This window comes from Oncorhynchus gorbuscha, linkage group LG09, assembly GCF_021184085.1.
Source record: "Oncorhynchus gorbuscha isolate QuinsamMale2020 ecotype Even-year linkage group LG09, OgorEven_v1.0, whole genome shotgun sequence".
Classification (NCBI taxonomy): domain Eukaryota; kingdom Metazoa; phylum Chordata; class Actinopteri; order Salmoniformes; family Salmonidae; genus Oncorhynchus; species Oncorhynchus gorbuscha.
In genome coordinates this window covers 14,147,968-14,165,412 of record NC_060181.1, presented here as the reverse complement: position 1 = coordinate 14,165,412, position 17,445 = coordinate 14,147,968, and the positions used below count along the sequence as shown (strand labels likewise).

General features: G+C 45.5%; 1 protein-coding gene across 1 annotated transcript in view; it reads right to left on the bottom strand.

Moving 5' to 3' along the window:
- Positions 1-8,093, bottom strand: part of LOC124043192 (collagen alpha-2(VIII) chain-like) — a 104,974-nt gene extending 96,881 nt beyond the window's left edge. Inside the window, exon 1 of the mRNA XM_046361484.1 lies at positions 7,450-8,093. The gene's annotated coding sequence lies outside the window, so the exon portion shown is untranslated. The remainder of the gene's footprint in view (positions 1-7,449) is intronic.
- Between the last annotated feature and the right edge of the window lie 9,352 nt (positions 8,094-17,445).

The window sequence follows — 17,445 nt, the reverse complement described above, 5'->3', positions numbered from 1 at the left end:
AAGCCTGAAATGTGGCAAAAGGTCGCAAAGTTGAAGGGGGCCGAATACTTTCGCAAGGCACTGTATATGCATATTTTTATTACTATTGGATAGAAAACACTCTGAAGTTTCTAAAACTGTTTGAATTATGTCTGTGAGTATAACATAACTCATAGGGCAGGCAAACTTCCAAACAGGAAGTTGGAAATTCTGGGGCTGGTTGGTTTTCAAGTCATCGCCTATTCACATCCAAATAAGATATGGATCTGTTCGCACCTCCTACGCCTTCCACTAGATGTCAACAGTCAGTAGAACGTGGAATGAAGCCTCTCGTGTGATGTGGGACCAGATGGCAGCTATTTGAGTCACTGGTCTGGCAGAATGCCAGTTCCTGGTTACGCGCAGTAGTCATTATATCGCCTTGCGTTCCATTACTCTGTAGACAAAAATTAATTCTCTGGTTGGAACGTTATTGCATATATATGATAATAACATCCTGAAGATTGATTCTCTACTTAGTTTGACCAGTTTATTCAACCTGGAATATAACTTTTTGAAGTTTTCATCCGAGTTCGCCTGGAACAGCGCCAGCTTTTGGACATGTGAACTAAAAGTGTTAGCAAAAGTAGCTAATTGGACACTAGTAATGGACATTATGAAACAAAACGATTTATTGCGGAACTAGGATTCCTTGCACTGCATTCTGATGAAAGATCTTCAAAGGTAAGGGAATATTTATGATGTAATTTCGTATTTATGTTGACTCCAACATGGCGGAGAAATATACTGTATTTACTCCTGAGCGCCGTCTCAGATTATTGCATGGTATGCTTTTTTCGTAACGTTTAAAAAAAATCTGACACAGCGGTTGCATTAAGAACCAGTGTCCTAGACAGGTTAAGATCTCCAACCAATTGTGCTAATGTGTTTGTTTTTTCACATTATTTGTACCTTATTTCGTACTTAATGTTTCTGCCACGTCTTATGACTGAAAAGATCTTCTTGATTTCAGGGCAGCGATTACTCCATGCTGGAGGAATACTCTTTCTTCAACGAGTCGGACGCCCGACAAGGCCCTCATCCCTATCATTTGCAGCAGAAAGAGAAGGCGAATCGGCGACGAAGGTTCTGGTGCCTTGTAAGGATCCGATGCCGAAAGGGTAATCTATCTTTACCATCGGTCCTATTAGCCAACGTACAATCAATCAATAATAAAATACGTATATATCCTACCAACGGGATATTAAAATCTATTGGTGTCACCCCACACGCTGGCGTCCCACCTAGCCAACAGAAAATGCAAATGCGCCACGCCATATGCTAATAGCACTCGTTAAAACTCAAACTTTCATTAAAACACACATGCAAGGTACTCAATTAAAGCTACACTCGTTGTGAATCTAGCCACCAAGTCAGATTTTTAAAATGCTTTTCGGCGAAAGCATGAGAACCTATTATCTGATAGTATGCAACACCCCGAAATACCTCAAGGGGACGTAAACAAAATAATTAGCGTAGCCGGCGCTACACAAAACGCAGAAATAAAATATAAAATATTAATTACAAGCTTCTTTGTTGGCACTCCTATATGTCCCATAAACATCACTATTGGGTCTTTTTTTCTCTCGATTAAATCGGTCCATATATACCCAAAATGTCCATTAATGAAGATGTATGTGATCCAGGAAAATACACCATTTCAAAACGCAACGTCATTTTTTTTATTAAAAAAGTTGCCTATAAACTTTGACAAAACACTTCAAACTACTTTTGTAATCCATCTTTAGGTATTAGTAAACGTTAATAATCTATCAAATTGATCACAGGGCGATGTGTATTCAATAGCTCCACGTCTTCAAATGATGGTCGAAAATGTCTCTTCCAAAACATCCTGTCGAGGACCGGATGACATGGGGTGTCTCTTCTTCATTTGACCAAGGAACAACCTCAAGGCAATTGCCAAGACTGGCGACATCGTGTGGAAGCTGTAGGACTTGTAAACTGGGCCCTATCTATTTTGCCTTGCCATAGACAATACAGGGAACTGGCGCATTGATATTTTTTTCCTTTTTGGTGATCAGTTTTCCTTGGGCTTTTTCACGAAACACACGTTCTGTTAGTCACAGCCGTGATTTAACCAGTTTTAGAAACTTCAGAGTGTTTTCTATCCACACATACTAATCATATGCATATACTATATTCCTGGCATGAGTAGCAGGACGTTGACATGTTGCACGATTTTTAAAAGAATGTTAGAAAAAGTAGGCCTATGCTTATTAAGAGGATTTATTAAAAACTATAATATCTTATGTTTCACCGAATCGTGGCTGAACGACGACATGAATAACACACAGCTGGCTGGTTTTAAGCTTTTTCGGGAGGATAGAACAGCGGCCTCTCGTAAAACAAGGGGTGGCGGTCTATGAATATTTGAAAAACAACAGCTGGTGCACAAAATCTTGATGTTTTGCTCACCTGAGGTAGTGTATCTCATGATAAGCTATAGACCACACTATTTACCAAGGGAGTTTTCATCTGTATGTTTTGTAGCTGTCTATATACTACCACAAATTGATGCTGGCACTAAGACCTCACTCAAAGAGCTGTATAGGGCCATAAGCAAACAGGAAACGCTCATCCAGAGGCGACGCTCCTGGTGGCCGTGGACTTTAATGCAGGGAAACTCAAATTCGTTTTACCTCATTTCTACCAGCATGTTAAATGTGCAAACAGAGGAAAACAACTCTAGACCACCTTTACTCCACACAGAGACATGTACAAAGCTCTCCCTCAGCCTCCATTTGGCAAATTTGACCATAATTCTATCCTCCTGATTCCTGCTTACAAGCAAAAACTAAAGCAGGAACTATTACAGACTACAAAGAGAAGCACAGACGCAAGGTGCCCAGTGACACGAGCCTACCAGACGAGCTAAATTACTTCTATGTTCGCTTCGAGGCAAGTAACACTGAAGCTTGCATGAGAGCATCAGCTGTTCCAGATGACTGTGTGATCACACTCTCTGTAGCCGATGTGAGTAAGACCTTTAAACAGGTCAACATTCACAAGGCCGCATGGGCAGACTGATTTCCAGAACGTATACTCGGCATGCGCTGATCAACTGGCAAGTGTCTTCACTGACATTTTCAACCTGGCCCTGACTGAGTCTGCAATATCAACATGATTCAAGCAGACCACCATAGTCCCTGTGCTCAAGAATACTTAGGTAACCTGCCTAAATGACTACCGACCCATAGCAATCACGTCTGTAGCCATGAAGTGCTTTGAAAGTGCTGGTCATAGTTCAAGTCAACACCATTGTCCCAGAAACCCTAGACCCACTCCAATTTGCATACCGCCCCAAGAGATCCACAGATGATGCAATATCTATTGCACTAAACACTGCCCTTTCCCACCTGGACAAAAGGAACACTTATGTGAGAATGCTATTCATTGACTACAGCTCAGGGTTAAACACCATAGAGCACTCAAAGCTCATCACTAAGCTAAGGACCCGGGGACTAAACACCTCCCTCTGCAACTGGATCCCGGACTTCTTGACGGGCCGCCCCCAGGTGGTAAGAGTAGGTAACAACACATCCGCCACACTGATCCTAAACACAGGGACACCTCAGGGGTGCGTGCTCAGTCCCCTCCTGTACTCCCTGTTCACTCACGACTGCATGGCCAGGCACGACTCCAACACCATCATTAAGTTTGCCGATGACACAACAGTTGTAGGCCTGATCACCAACAATGATGACACAGCCTATAGGGAGGAGGTCAGAGACCTGGCCGTGTGGTGCCAGGACAACAACCCTAGTCATAGACTATTCTCTCTGCTACCGCACGGAAAGTGGTACCGGAGCGCCAAGACTAGGCCCAAAAGGCCAGCTTCTACCCTCAAGACATTAGACTCCTGAACAGCTAATCAAAGGGCTACCCAGACTAATTACATTGCTCCCCCTTTTAAGCAGCTGCTATTCTCAATTTATTATCCATGCATAGTCACTTTAACTCTACCTACATGTACGTATTACCTCAATTATTGTTCTTTTACTGCTGCTGTTTAGTTGTTTGTAACTTTTACTTTCTATTTGTTACTTATCTATTTTCTTCTTAAAACTTCTTAAAACATTGTTGGTTAAGGGCTTGTAAATAAGCATTTCACTGTTGTATTTGGGGCGTGTGACCAATACAATTTAATTTCAGATTTCTAGCCTTTCGTCTCTATCTATCTCTCTCTCTCTCTGTGTGAGGGATGTGTCTCTCTCCATCCCTCTCTCCATCCCTCTCTCCATCCCTCTCTCCATCCCTCTCTCTCTTTTTCTCTCTCCATCCCTCTCTCCATCTCTTTCTATGTGTCTCTCTCTCACATTGCCCGCTGGAGTCATGAATATTCCTCCTTCTCAGTGATGGAGGGATGTCATTTCAGAGGAATGTAACCCTGCATGCCAGGGGCGACGCAGCGCACTAAAAGAGAAAGAGAAGGGAGAAAGTGAGAGAGAGAGAGAGAGAGAGAGAGAGAGAGAGAGAGAGAGAGAGAGAGAGAGAGAGAGAGAGAGAGAGAGAGAGAGAGAGAGAGTGACAGACAGACAGGGATAGACAGAGAGAGAGAGAGAGAGAGAGAGACAGAGAGAGACAGAGACAGAGACAGAGACAGAGACAGAGACAGAGACAGAGACAGAGACAGAGACAGAGAGAGACAGAGACAGAGAGAGAGAGAGAGAGAGAGAGAGAGACAGACAGACAGACAGACAGACAGACAGAGGATAGAGAGAGAGAGAGAGAGAGAGAGAGAGAGCGAGTGACAGACAGACAGGGATAGACAGAGACAGAGACAGAGACAGAGACAGAGAGACAGAGACAGAGACAGAGACAGACAGGTGACAGACAGGCGGACAGACAGAGAGAGAGAGAGAGAGAGAGAGAGAGAGAGAGAGAGAGAGAGAGAGAGAGAGAGAGAGAGAGAGAGAGAGAGAGAGAGAGAGCGAGACAGACAGACAGACAGACAGACAGACATACAGACAGACAGACAGACAGACAGACAGACAGACAGACAGACAGACAGACAGACAGACAGACAGGGATAGACAGAGAGAGAGAGAGAGAGAGAGAGAGATACAGAGACAGAGACAGAGACAGAGACAGAGACAGAGACAGAGACAGAGCGAGTGACAGACAGGCGGACAGACAGGGAGAGAGAGAGAGAGAGAGAGAGAGAGAGAGAGAGAGAGAGAGAGAGAGAGAGAGAGAGAGAGAGAGAGAGAGAGAGAGAGAGAGAGAGAGAGAGAGAGCGAGTGACAGACAGACAGACAGGGATAGACAGAGAGAGACAGAGACAGAGACAGAGACAGAGACAGAGACAGAGACAGAGACAGAGACAGAGACAGAGACAGAGACAGAGACAGAGACAGAGACAGAGACAGAGACAGAGACAGAGACAGAGACTGGGACCGAGAGACTGAAAAACAGCTTCTATCTCAAGGCCATCAGACTGTTAAACAGCCACCACTAACATTGAGTGGCTGCTGCCAACACACTGTCATTGACACTGACCCAACTCCAGCCATTTTAATAATGGGAATTGATGGGAAATGATGTAAATATATCACTAGCCACTTTAAACAATGCTATCTTATATAATGTTACTTACCCTACATTATTCATCTCATATGCATATGTATATACTGTACTCTACATCATCGACTGCATCCTTATGTAACACATGTATCACTAGCCACTTTAACTATGCCACTTTGTTTACTTTGTCTACACACTCATCTCATATGTATATACTGTACTCGATACCATCTACTGTATGCTGCTCTGTACCATCACTCATTCATATATCCTTATGTACATGTTCCTTATCCCCTTACACTGTGTATAAGACAGTAGTTTTGGAATTGTTAGTTAGATTACTTGTTGGTTATCACTGCATTGTCGGAACTAGAAGCACAAGCATTTCGCTACACTCGCATTAACATCTGCTAACCATGTGTATGTGACAAATAAAATTTGATTTGATTTGATTTTGATTTAGACAGAGACAGAGACAGAGACAGAGACAGAGACAGAGACAGAGACAGAGCGAGTGACAGACAGGCGGACAGACAGGGAGAGAGAGAGAGAGAGAGAGAGAGAGAGAGAGAGAGAGAGAGAGAGAGAGAGAGAGAGAGAGAGAGAGAGAGAGAGAGAAAATGGGGAACAGAAGGATAGCAGACAAAATGTGGACGAGGGGGCCTAAAATAGAGAGCCAGCCAGGAGGGGAGAGTGGAGGACAGGAGGGGAGAGTGGAGGACAGGAGGGGAGAGTGGAGGACAGGAGGGGAGAGTGGAGGACAGGAGGGGAGAGTGGAGGACAGGGAAAATGAGAGAGTAGACAAAACGAACAAAGTTGCATCTCCCTCTGCAGCAATCACACTTATCTTAACCCCATAGCAGTGAACTAAGAAATCACAAAAAAACACAACACGCGTTACATATAGACCATAGTGGAAAAAAACAGGTGTAGACACACTTAGTCTTCAACAAAGCGGTCTGTACACACAGATGTGAGATATTCCACCAATGAGATGGCAGAGAGACAGCGATCTACTCTACCCGACCCATATGAATGGAACCTGTGTCGGTGTGTGACAGAGACTGACTGGGCATCCTTATAGGTTCAGAGAACTGACACGCACACATACTCACACATTACATAGTCACTGATACCTACATGCACAGACACACGGACACACAGACACACAGACATGCCAAGAAACAAGGCGCTGAATGATACTCCGGTTATCTTATCTCCTCCCATCATAGACACTCCCATCTCCCATACACCCCCCAACATCAACCATAGGTTGTACATCTGTCACCGTTTCATCAGTACATCTCACTCAAACAAAACTTTATTCAGAGGAGCGCAGCGGACAAATAACACTCGGCAGGAGTATGTGAACGCTCCATTTACTCATAATCAGTACCATCTCCTGGAGAGAGAGAGAGAGAGAGAGAGAGAGAGAGAGAGAGAGAGAGAGAGAGAGAGAGAGAGAGAGAGAGTAGGATGCCTCTATCATACCAGAGGCAGTGTATCTCGGCATTCCTGCTGAAAGTCACATTCCACTCTGAGGAATCATAATAACACATAGTAATAATAATATGGCTGTTATTATAAGTGTAACAGTATATATGATATAAATTGACAGACAGGGAAAAAACTGGGTATAAGAGTTGCATTGGTGTCCCTGCCTTGGGCTAGGTTTCCTTCAGCACCGCAGAGTACGACGCAGGTCCCATGACTTATTGCTCTGTCTGTTTTTTCTTTCTTTCTCCCTTTTTTGTTGCCTTTGGCTCTCGGCTCTCGTTACCGCGGCGACACAATGTGAGGAAAACAATGAGGGACGACAGGATGGAGGGATGAGAGGTAAATGGAGAGACACTTAAGGGAGAGGAGGGAAGAGGACAGGGGGCTTACCTTTTTTTCTCTCCTCCAAGCGTTGAATGGTAGATGGAGGAACGGGATGTGAGAGGGTGTCAACGAGGTGTTAATATCAGGTTGGTCTCTGGCTCCTCTTCTCCTTCAGCCACGCATGTCTCCCAGAGAAATTAGGATGGTATCAGATCAGTCAATTTCAAAGGAACGAAAGAGAATAAAAATATATGAAAATAAACGTTGCAATGCCGCTGGTTTGAAAGCTGGTCCGAGTTTGTCCAAAAACAGAACAATTTTAATATTTTCACCAATGGCAGGTGGAACAAATGTTATTTTTGTTTTGCTTCTTTCTCTGTCTCTCTGGAGAAAATGTAGTCCATGTGCTTCTGCAGTGAGAGAGGGAGCAAGTGAGAGAGTGACTGAGAGTTGGATCGAAGGGAAGAGAGAGGAGTGGAAAACCGTCTCTGTACAGTCTTTAGGCTGACCAAAAGTGGGTCTGAGGCGCACTTTCCAAATCTCAGCGCTCCAACTCTAGGAGGGAAGGAGAGAGAGAGAGAGAGAGAGAGAGAGAGAGAGAGAGAGAGAGAGAGAGAGAGAGAGAGCGACAGTACAGGCAGGCAGGGTATTCTAGTCAGCTTGGCTGAGAGGTAAGTGCAGTGACTTCAGCTTGTACAGTTCCACATCCACAGCTTATAACCAGGGCCTGTGCACCTCGCAAGTCCAATCTCCTCACTGTGGCTTTATTCTGCGCTCCCTCCCCTTCTCCCCTCCCTCTCCCTCCCCTCCCTCTCCCTCCCCCTTAACCCCTCCCTCCCTCTCCCCTCCCCTCCCTCTCCCTCCCCCTTAACCCCTCTCCCTCCCCCTCCCCCTCCCTCTCCCTCCCCTCCCTCTCCCTCCCCCTTAACCGCTCTCCCTCCCCCTCCCTCTCTCCTCCCCTCCCTCTCCCTCCCCTTAACCCCTCTCCCTCCCCCTCCCTCCCCTTCCCCCTCCCTCTCCCCCTCCCTCTCCCTCCCCCTCCCTCTCCCTCCCTCCCCCTTCCTCCCCTTCCCCCTCCCCTTCCGTCTCCCCTCCCTCTCCCTTCCCCTTCCCCCTTCCCCCTCCCTCCCTCTCCCCGCTCCCCCTCCCTCCCCGCCCTCCCTCTCCTTCCCCTTCCCCCCTCTCCTTCCCCTTCCCCCCTCCCTCTCCCTCCCCCTATAGGCTTATTTTGGGAAAAGAGAGTGAGGATTGTTCTTTGGGTTCACTGCCACACAAAACACAAGTGAGTGAGTCTGGACACAGTGAGGTAGGACGGAGTAGGGGAGTGGCAGGATTGGGTGGGGTAAAGCACAGAGAGGGGTCGGGTAGGTGGAGGGAAGGAGGGAGGGGGATTTGGAAACTTCTATTGCCTCCATTCTTCACCCTCCTTCCCTCCTTCCCTCCTCCCTTCACAGAAGCCTCCCTTTCTCCCACATTGAAGCTGTTGTTTTTCTACCTTGGATACAAATACTTGCAGGAAAACATGACACTACACACACACACTTACAAACAAACATAATGTGAGTACACCTACTGAAGTACATCTACTGAAGTACACCTATTGAAGTACACCTATTGAAGGACATCTAATGAAGTACACCTACGGAAGTACACCTACTGAAGTACATCTACTGAAGTACACCTATTGAAGGACATCTAATGAAGGACATCTAATGAAGTACACCTACGGAAGTACAACTATTGAAGGACATCTAATGAAGTACACCTACGGAAGTACACCTACTGAAGTACATCTACTGAAGTACACCTATTGAAGGACATCTAATGAAGTACACCTACTGAAGTACACCTACGGAAGTACACCTACTGAAGTACATCTACTGAAGTACACCTACGGAAGTACACCTACTGAAGTACATCTACTGAAGTACACCTACTGAAGTACACCTACTGAAGTACACCTACTGAAGTACATCTACTGAAGTACACCTACGGAAGTACACCTACTGAAGTACATCTACTGAAGTACACCTACTGAAGTACACCTACTGAAGCACATCTACTGAAGTACACCTACTGAAGTACATCTACTGAAGTACACCTACTGAAGGACACCTACTGAAGAACATCTACTGAAGTACACCTACTGAAGTACACCTACTGAAGTACACCTACTGAAGTATACCTACTGAAGTACACCTACGGAAGTACACCTACTGAAGTACATCTACTGAAGTATACCTACTGAAGTATACCTACTGAAGTACACCTACTGAAGTACATCTACTGAAGTACACCTACGGAAGTACACCTACTGAAGTACATCTACTGAAGTACACCTACTGAAGGACACCTACTGAAGAACATCTACTGAAGGACACCTACTGAAGTACACCTACTGAAGTACACCTACTGAAGGACACCTACTGAAGTACACCCACGCTAGTACACCTACTGAAGGACACCTACTGAAGGACACCTACTGAAGAACATCTACTGAAGGACACCTACTGAAGTACACCTACTGAAGTACACCTACTGAAGTACACCTACTGAAGTACACCCACGCTAGTACACCTACTGAAGGACACCTACTGAAGTACACCTACTGAAGTACACCTACTGAAGGACACCTACTGAAGTACGCCTACTGAAGTACACCTACTGAAGTACACCTACTGAAGTACACCTACTGAAGTACACCCACGCTAGTACACCTACTGAAGGACACCTACTGAAGAACATCTACTGAAGTACACCTACTGAAGTACACCTACTGAAGAACATCTACTGAAGTACACCTACTGAAGTACATCTACTGAATTACACCTACTGAAGGACATCTACTGAAGAACATCTACTGAGGTACACCTACTGAAGTACACCTACTGAAGTACACCTACTGAAGTATACCTACTGAAGTACACCTACGGAAGTACACCTACTGAAGTACATCTACTGAAGTATACCTACTGAAGTATACCTACTGAAGTACACCTACTGAAGTACATCTACTGAAGTACACCTACGGAAGTACACCTACTGAAGTACATCTACTGAAGTACACCTACTGAAGTACACCTACTGAAGCACATCGACTGAAGTACACCTACTGAAGTACATCTACTGCAGTACACCTACTGAAGGACACCTACTGAAGAACATCTACTGAAGGACACCTACTGAAGTACACCTACTGAAGTACACCTACTGAAGGACACCTACTGAAGAACATCTACTGAAGGACACCTACTGAAGTACACCTACTGAAGTACACCTACTGAAGTACACCTACTGAAGGACACCTACTGAAGTACACCCACGCTAGTACACCTACTGAAGGACACCTACTGAAGGACACCTACTGAAGAACATCTACTGAAGGACACCTACTGAAGTACACCTACTGAAGTACACCTACTGAAGTACACCCACGCTAGTACACCTACTGAAGGACACCTACTGAAGTACACCTACTGAAGTACACCTACTGAAGTACACCTACTGAAGGACACCTACTGAAGTACGCCTACTGAAGTACACCTACTGAAGTACACCTACTGAAGTACACCTACTGAAGTACACCCACGCTAGTACACCTACTGAAGGACACCTACTGAAGAACATCTACTGAAGAACACCTACTGAAGTACACCTACTGAAGTACACCTACTGAAGTACACCCACGCTAGTACACCTACTGAAGTACACCTACTGAAGTACACCTACTGAAGTACACCTACTGAAGGACACCTACTGAAGGACACCTACTGAAGTACACCTACTGAAGTATACCTACTGAAGTATACTTACTGAAGTATACCTACTGAAGTACACCTACTGAAGTACACCTACTGAAGAACATCTACTGAAGGACACCTACTGAAGTACACCTACTGAAGTACACCTACTGAAGTACACCCACGCTAGTACACCTACTGAAGGACACCTACTGAAGTACACCTACTGAAGTACACCTACTGAAGTACACCTACTGAAGGACACCTACTGAAGTACGCCTACTGAAGTACACCTACTGAAGTACACCTACTGAAGTACACCTACTGAAGTACACCCACGCTAGTACACCTACTGAAGGACACCTACTGAAGAACATCTACTGAAGAACACCTACTGAAGTACACCTACTGAAGTACACCTACTGAAGTACACCCACGCTAGTACACCTACTGAAGTACACCTACTGAAGTACACCTACTGAAGTACACCTACTGAAGGACACCTACTGAAGGACACCTACTGAAGTACACCTACTGAAGTATACCTACTGAAGTATACTTACTGAAGTATACCTACTGAAGTACACCTACTGAAGTACACCTACTGAAGTACACCTACTGAAGTAACCTACTGAAATACACCTACTGAAGTGTGCGGAGAGTGTTGGCTCAACAGTTGCCATAGAGATTTACCTCTCCACGGCTATCCACTCACCTCAAACAATCTCTCTCCTCTTTTTTGAACTGCCCATATCTCTCTTATTTCTTTTGGTGTAGATTGGCCATTGTCGAAGCCAAGATTACTAGAGTAGTCGTATCAGGAGTAGGGCAGCACAATGCAGGTCATTTAAAAAAAAATGTCAGGTTTTCTAGAAATACTGGTTGATGATTCCATAAATCTTCCAGCCAGGATTTCTGAAAAACCTTGTCATTTTGGGAAAGTTACCAGAACAATCAGAGCTAGTCATTTAGCAGACTCTCCAGAGAGACTGACAGGAGCAATTAGGGTTAAACGCCTGATCAGTGGCACATCGACAGGTTTTTCACCTAGTCGGCTCTGGGATTTGAATTAGTGACCTTTCAGTTACTGGTCCAATGCCTTTAATCGTTAGGCTACCTACTGTCCCAGCGCTTTTCCCTGCAACACACACACACACGCACATGCACACGCACACGCGCATGAAATACTTTACTTGAATCCACCATCATATTTACATGATCTTGTATCTTTATTGACATTTTTTATTTCAGTATTTGCAGTCTCTATACATACTCACAGGGCCCTACACACTCACACACACACTGTCAATCCAACACTCACACAAACACTCACTCCATAATTTTCTCACTCATATGCACGTACATTTATACTGACTCTACACACCCGCACACCCTCTCACAATCAAGCTGCTGCTACTCTGTTTATCTTATATCCTGTTGCCAAGTCCCCTTACCGCTATACATATCTACCTCCCTCACAACAGTATCCCTGTCCCCTATACATATCTACCTCCCTCACTACAGTATCCCTGTCCCCTTACCCCTATACATATCTACCTCCCTCACTACAGTATCCCTGTCCCCTTACCCCTATACATATCTACCTCCATCACTCCAGTATCCCTGTCCCCTTACCGCTATACATATCTACCTCCCTCACAACAGTATCCCTGTCCCCTATACATATCTACCTCCCTCACTACAGTATCCCTGTCCCCTTACCCCTATACCTATCTACCTCCATCACTCCAGTATCCCTGTCACCTTACCCCTATACATATCTACCTCCATCACTCCAGTATCCCTGTCACCTTACCCCTATACATATCTACCTCCATCACTCCAGTATCCCTGTCCCCTTACCCCTCTACATATCTACCTCCATCACTCCAGTATCCCTGTCCCCTATACATATCTACCTCCATCACTCCAGTATCCTTGTCCCCTATATATATCTACCTCCATCACTCCAGTATCCCTGTCCCCTATACATATCTACCTCCATCACTCCAGTATCCCTGTCCCCTATATATATCTACCTCCATCACTCCAGTATCCCTGTCCCCTATACACATCTACCTCCATCACTCCAGTATCCCTGTCCCCTATATATATCTACCTCCATCACTCCAGTATCCCTGTCCCCTATACACATCTACATCCATCACTCCAGTATCCCTGTCACCTTACTCCTATACATATCTACCTCCATCACTCCAGCATCCCTGTCACCTTACCCCTATACATATCTACCTCCATCACTCCAGTATTCCTGTCACCTTACCCCTATACATATCTACCTCCATCACTCCAGTATCCCTGTCACCTTACTCCTATACATATCTACCTCCATCACTCCAATATCCCTGTCACCTTACTCCTATACATATCTACCTCCATCACTACAGTATCCCTGTCCCCTTACCCCTATACATATCTACCTCCATCACTCCAGTATCCCTGTCACCTTACTCCTATACACATCTACCTCCATCACTCCAGTATCCCTGTCACCTTACCCCTATACATATCTACCTCCATCACTCCAGTATCCCTGTCACCTTCCCCTATACATATCTACCTCCATCACTCCAGTATCCCTGTCCCCTATACATATCTACCTCCATCACTCCAGTATCCCTGTCCCCTATACACATCTACATCCATCACTCCAGTATCCCTGTCCCCTATATATATCTACCTCCATCACTCCAGTATCCCTGTCCCCTATACACATCTACATCCATCACTCCAGTATCCCTGTCACCTTCCCCTATACATATCTAACTCCATCACTCCAGTATCCCTGTCACCTTACCCCTATACACATCTACCTCCATCACTCAAGTATCCCTGTCACCTTACCCCTATACATATCTACCTCCATCACTCCAGTGTCCCTGTCTCCTATACATATCTACCTCCATCACTCCAGTATCCCTGTCACCTTACCCCTATACATATCTACCTCCATCACTCCAGTATCCCTGTCCCGTATATATATCTACCTCCATCACTCCAGTATCCCTGTCCCCTATACATATCTACCTCCATCACTCCAGTATCCCTGTCCCCTATATATATCTACCTCCATCACTCCAGTATCCCTGTCCCCTATACACATCTACCTCCATCACTCCAGTATCCCTGTCCCCTATATATATCTACCTCCATCACTCCAGTATCCCTGTCCCCTATACACATCTACATCCATCACTCCAGTATCCCTGTCACCTTACTCCTATACATATCTACCTCCATCACTCCAGCATCCCTGTCACCTTACCCCTATACATATCTACCTCCATCACTCCAGTATCCCTGTCACCTTACCCCTATACATATCTACCTCCATCACTCCAGTATCCCTGTCACCTTACTCCTATACATATCTACCTCCATCACTCCAATATCCCTGTCACCTTACTCCTATACATATCTACCTCCATCACTACAGTATCCCTGTCCCCTTACCCCTATACATATCTACCTCCATCACTCCAGTATCCCTGTCACCTTACTCCTATACACATCTACCTCCATCACTCCAGTATCCCTGTCACCTTACCCCTATACATATCTACCTCCATCACTCCAGTATCCCTGTCACCTTCCCCTATACATATCTACCTCCATCACTCCAGTATCCCTGTCACCTTACCCCTATACATATCTACCTCCATCACTCCAGTATCCCTGTCACCTTACCCCTATACATATCTACCTCCATCACTCCAGTATCCCTGTCCCCTATACACATCTACCTCCATCACTCCAGTATCCCTGTCCCCTATACACATCTACATCCATCACTCCAGTATCCCTGTCACCTTCACCTATACATATCTACCTCCATCACTCCAGTGTCCCTGTCTCCTATACATATCTACCTCCATCACTCCAGTATCCCTGTCACCTTCACCTATACATATCTACCTCCATCACTCCAGTGTCCCTGTCTCCTATACATATCTACCTCCATCACTCCAGTATCCCTGTCCCCTATATATATCTACCTCCATCACTCCAGTATCCCTGTCCTCTTACCCCTATACATATCTACCTCCATCACTCCAGTATCCCTGTCCCCTATATATATCTACCTCCATCACTCCAATATCCCTGTCCCCTATACACATCTACATCCATCACTCCAGTATCCCTGTCCTCTTACCCCTCTACATATCTACCACCATCACTCCAGTATCCCTGTCCGCTTACCCCTATACATATCTACCTCCATCACTCCAGCATCCCTGTCACCTTACTCCTATACATATCTACCTCCATCACTCCAGTATCCCTGTCACCTTACACCTATACATATCTACCTCCATCACTCCAGTATCCCTGTCACCTTACTCTTATACATATCTACCTCCATCACTCCAGTATCCCTGTCACCTTCCCCTATACATATCTACCTCCATCACTCCAGTATCCCTGTCTCCTATACATATCTACCTCCATCACTCCAGTATCCCTGTCCCCTATACACATCTACCTCCATCACTCCAGTATCCCCGTCACCTTACCCCTATACATATCTACCTCCATCACACCAGTATCCCTGTCACCTTACTCCAATACATATCTACCTCCATCACTCCAGCATCCCTGTCACCTTACCCCTATACATATCTACCTCCATCACTCCAGCATCCCTGTCACCTTACCCCTATACATATCTACCTCCATCACTCCAGCATCCCTGTCACCTTCCCCTATACATATCTACCTCCATCACTCCAGTATCCCTGTCTCCTATACATATCTACCTCCATCACTCCAGTATCCCTGTCCCCTATACACATCTACCTCCATCACTCCAGTATCCCTGTCACCTTACCCCTATACATATCTACCTCCATCACTCCAGTATCCCTGTCCCCTATAAATATCTACCTCCATCACTCCAGTATCCCTGTCCCCTATATATATCTACCTCCATCACTCCAGTATCCCTGTCCCCTATACATATCTACCTCCATCACTCCAGTATCCCTGTCACCTTACCCCTATACATATCTACCTCCATCACTCCAGTATCCCTGTCCCCTATACATATCTACCTCCATCACTCCAGTATCCCTGTCACCTTACCCCTATACATATCTACCTCCATCACTCCAGTATCCCTGTCCCCTATACATATCTACCTCCATCACTCCAGTATCCCTGTCCCCTATACATATCTACCTCCATCACTCCAGTATCCCTGTCCCCTATACATATCTACCTCCATCACTCCAGTATCCCTGTCACCTTACCCCTATACATATCTACCTCCATCACTCCAGTATCCCTGTCCCCTATACATATCTACCTCCATCACTCCAGTATCCCTGTCACCTTACCCCTATACATATCTACCTCCATCACTCCAGTATCCCTGTCCCCTATACATATCTACCTCCATCACTCCAGTATCCATGTCCCCTATATATATCTACCTCCATCACTCCAGTATCCCTGTCCCCTATATATATCTACCTCCATCACTCCAGTATCCCTGTCAACTTACCCCTATACATATCTACCTCCATCACTCCAGTATCCCTGTCACCTTACTCCTGTACATATCTACCTCCATCACTCCAATATCCCTGTCACCTTACTCCTATACATATCTACCTCCATCACTACAGTATCCCTGTCCCCTTACCCCTATACATATCTACCTCCATCACTCCAGTATCCCTGTCACCTTACTCCTATACACATCTACCTCCATCACTCCAGTATCCCTGTCACCTTACCCCTATACATATCTACCTCCATCACTCCAGCATCCCTGTCACCTTCCCCTATACATATCTACCTCCATCACTCCAGTATCCCTGTCTCCTATACATATCTACCTCCATCACTCCAGTATCCCTGTCCCCTATACACATCTACCTCCATCACTCCAGTATCCCTGTCACCTTACCCCTATACATATCTACCTCCATCACTCCAGTATCCCTGTCCCCTATAAATATCTACCTCCATCACTCCAGTATTCCTTTCCCCTATATATATCTACCTCCATCACTCCAGTATCCCTGTCCCCTATACATATCTACCTCCATCACTCCAGTATCCCTGTCACCTTACCCCTATACATATCTACCTCCATCACTCCAGTATCCCTGTCCCCTATACATATCTACCTCCATCACTCCAGTATCCCTGTCACCTTACCCCTATACATATCTACCTCCATCACTCCAGTATCCCTGTCCCCTATACATATCTACCTCCATCACTCCAGTATCCCTGTCCCCTATACATATCTACCTCCATCACTCCAGTATCCCTGTCCCCTATACATATCTAC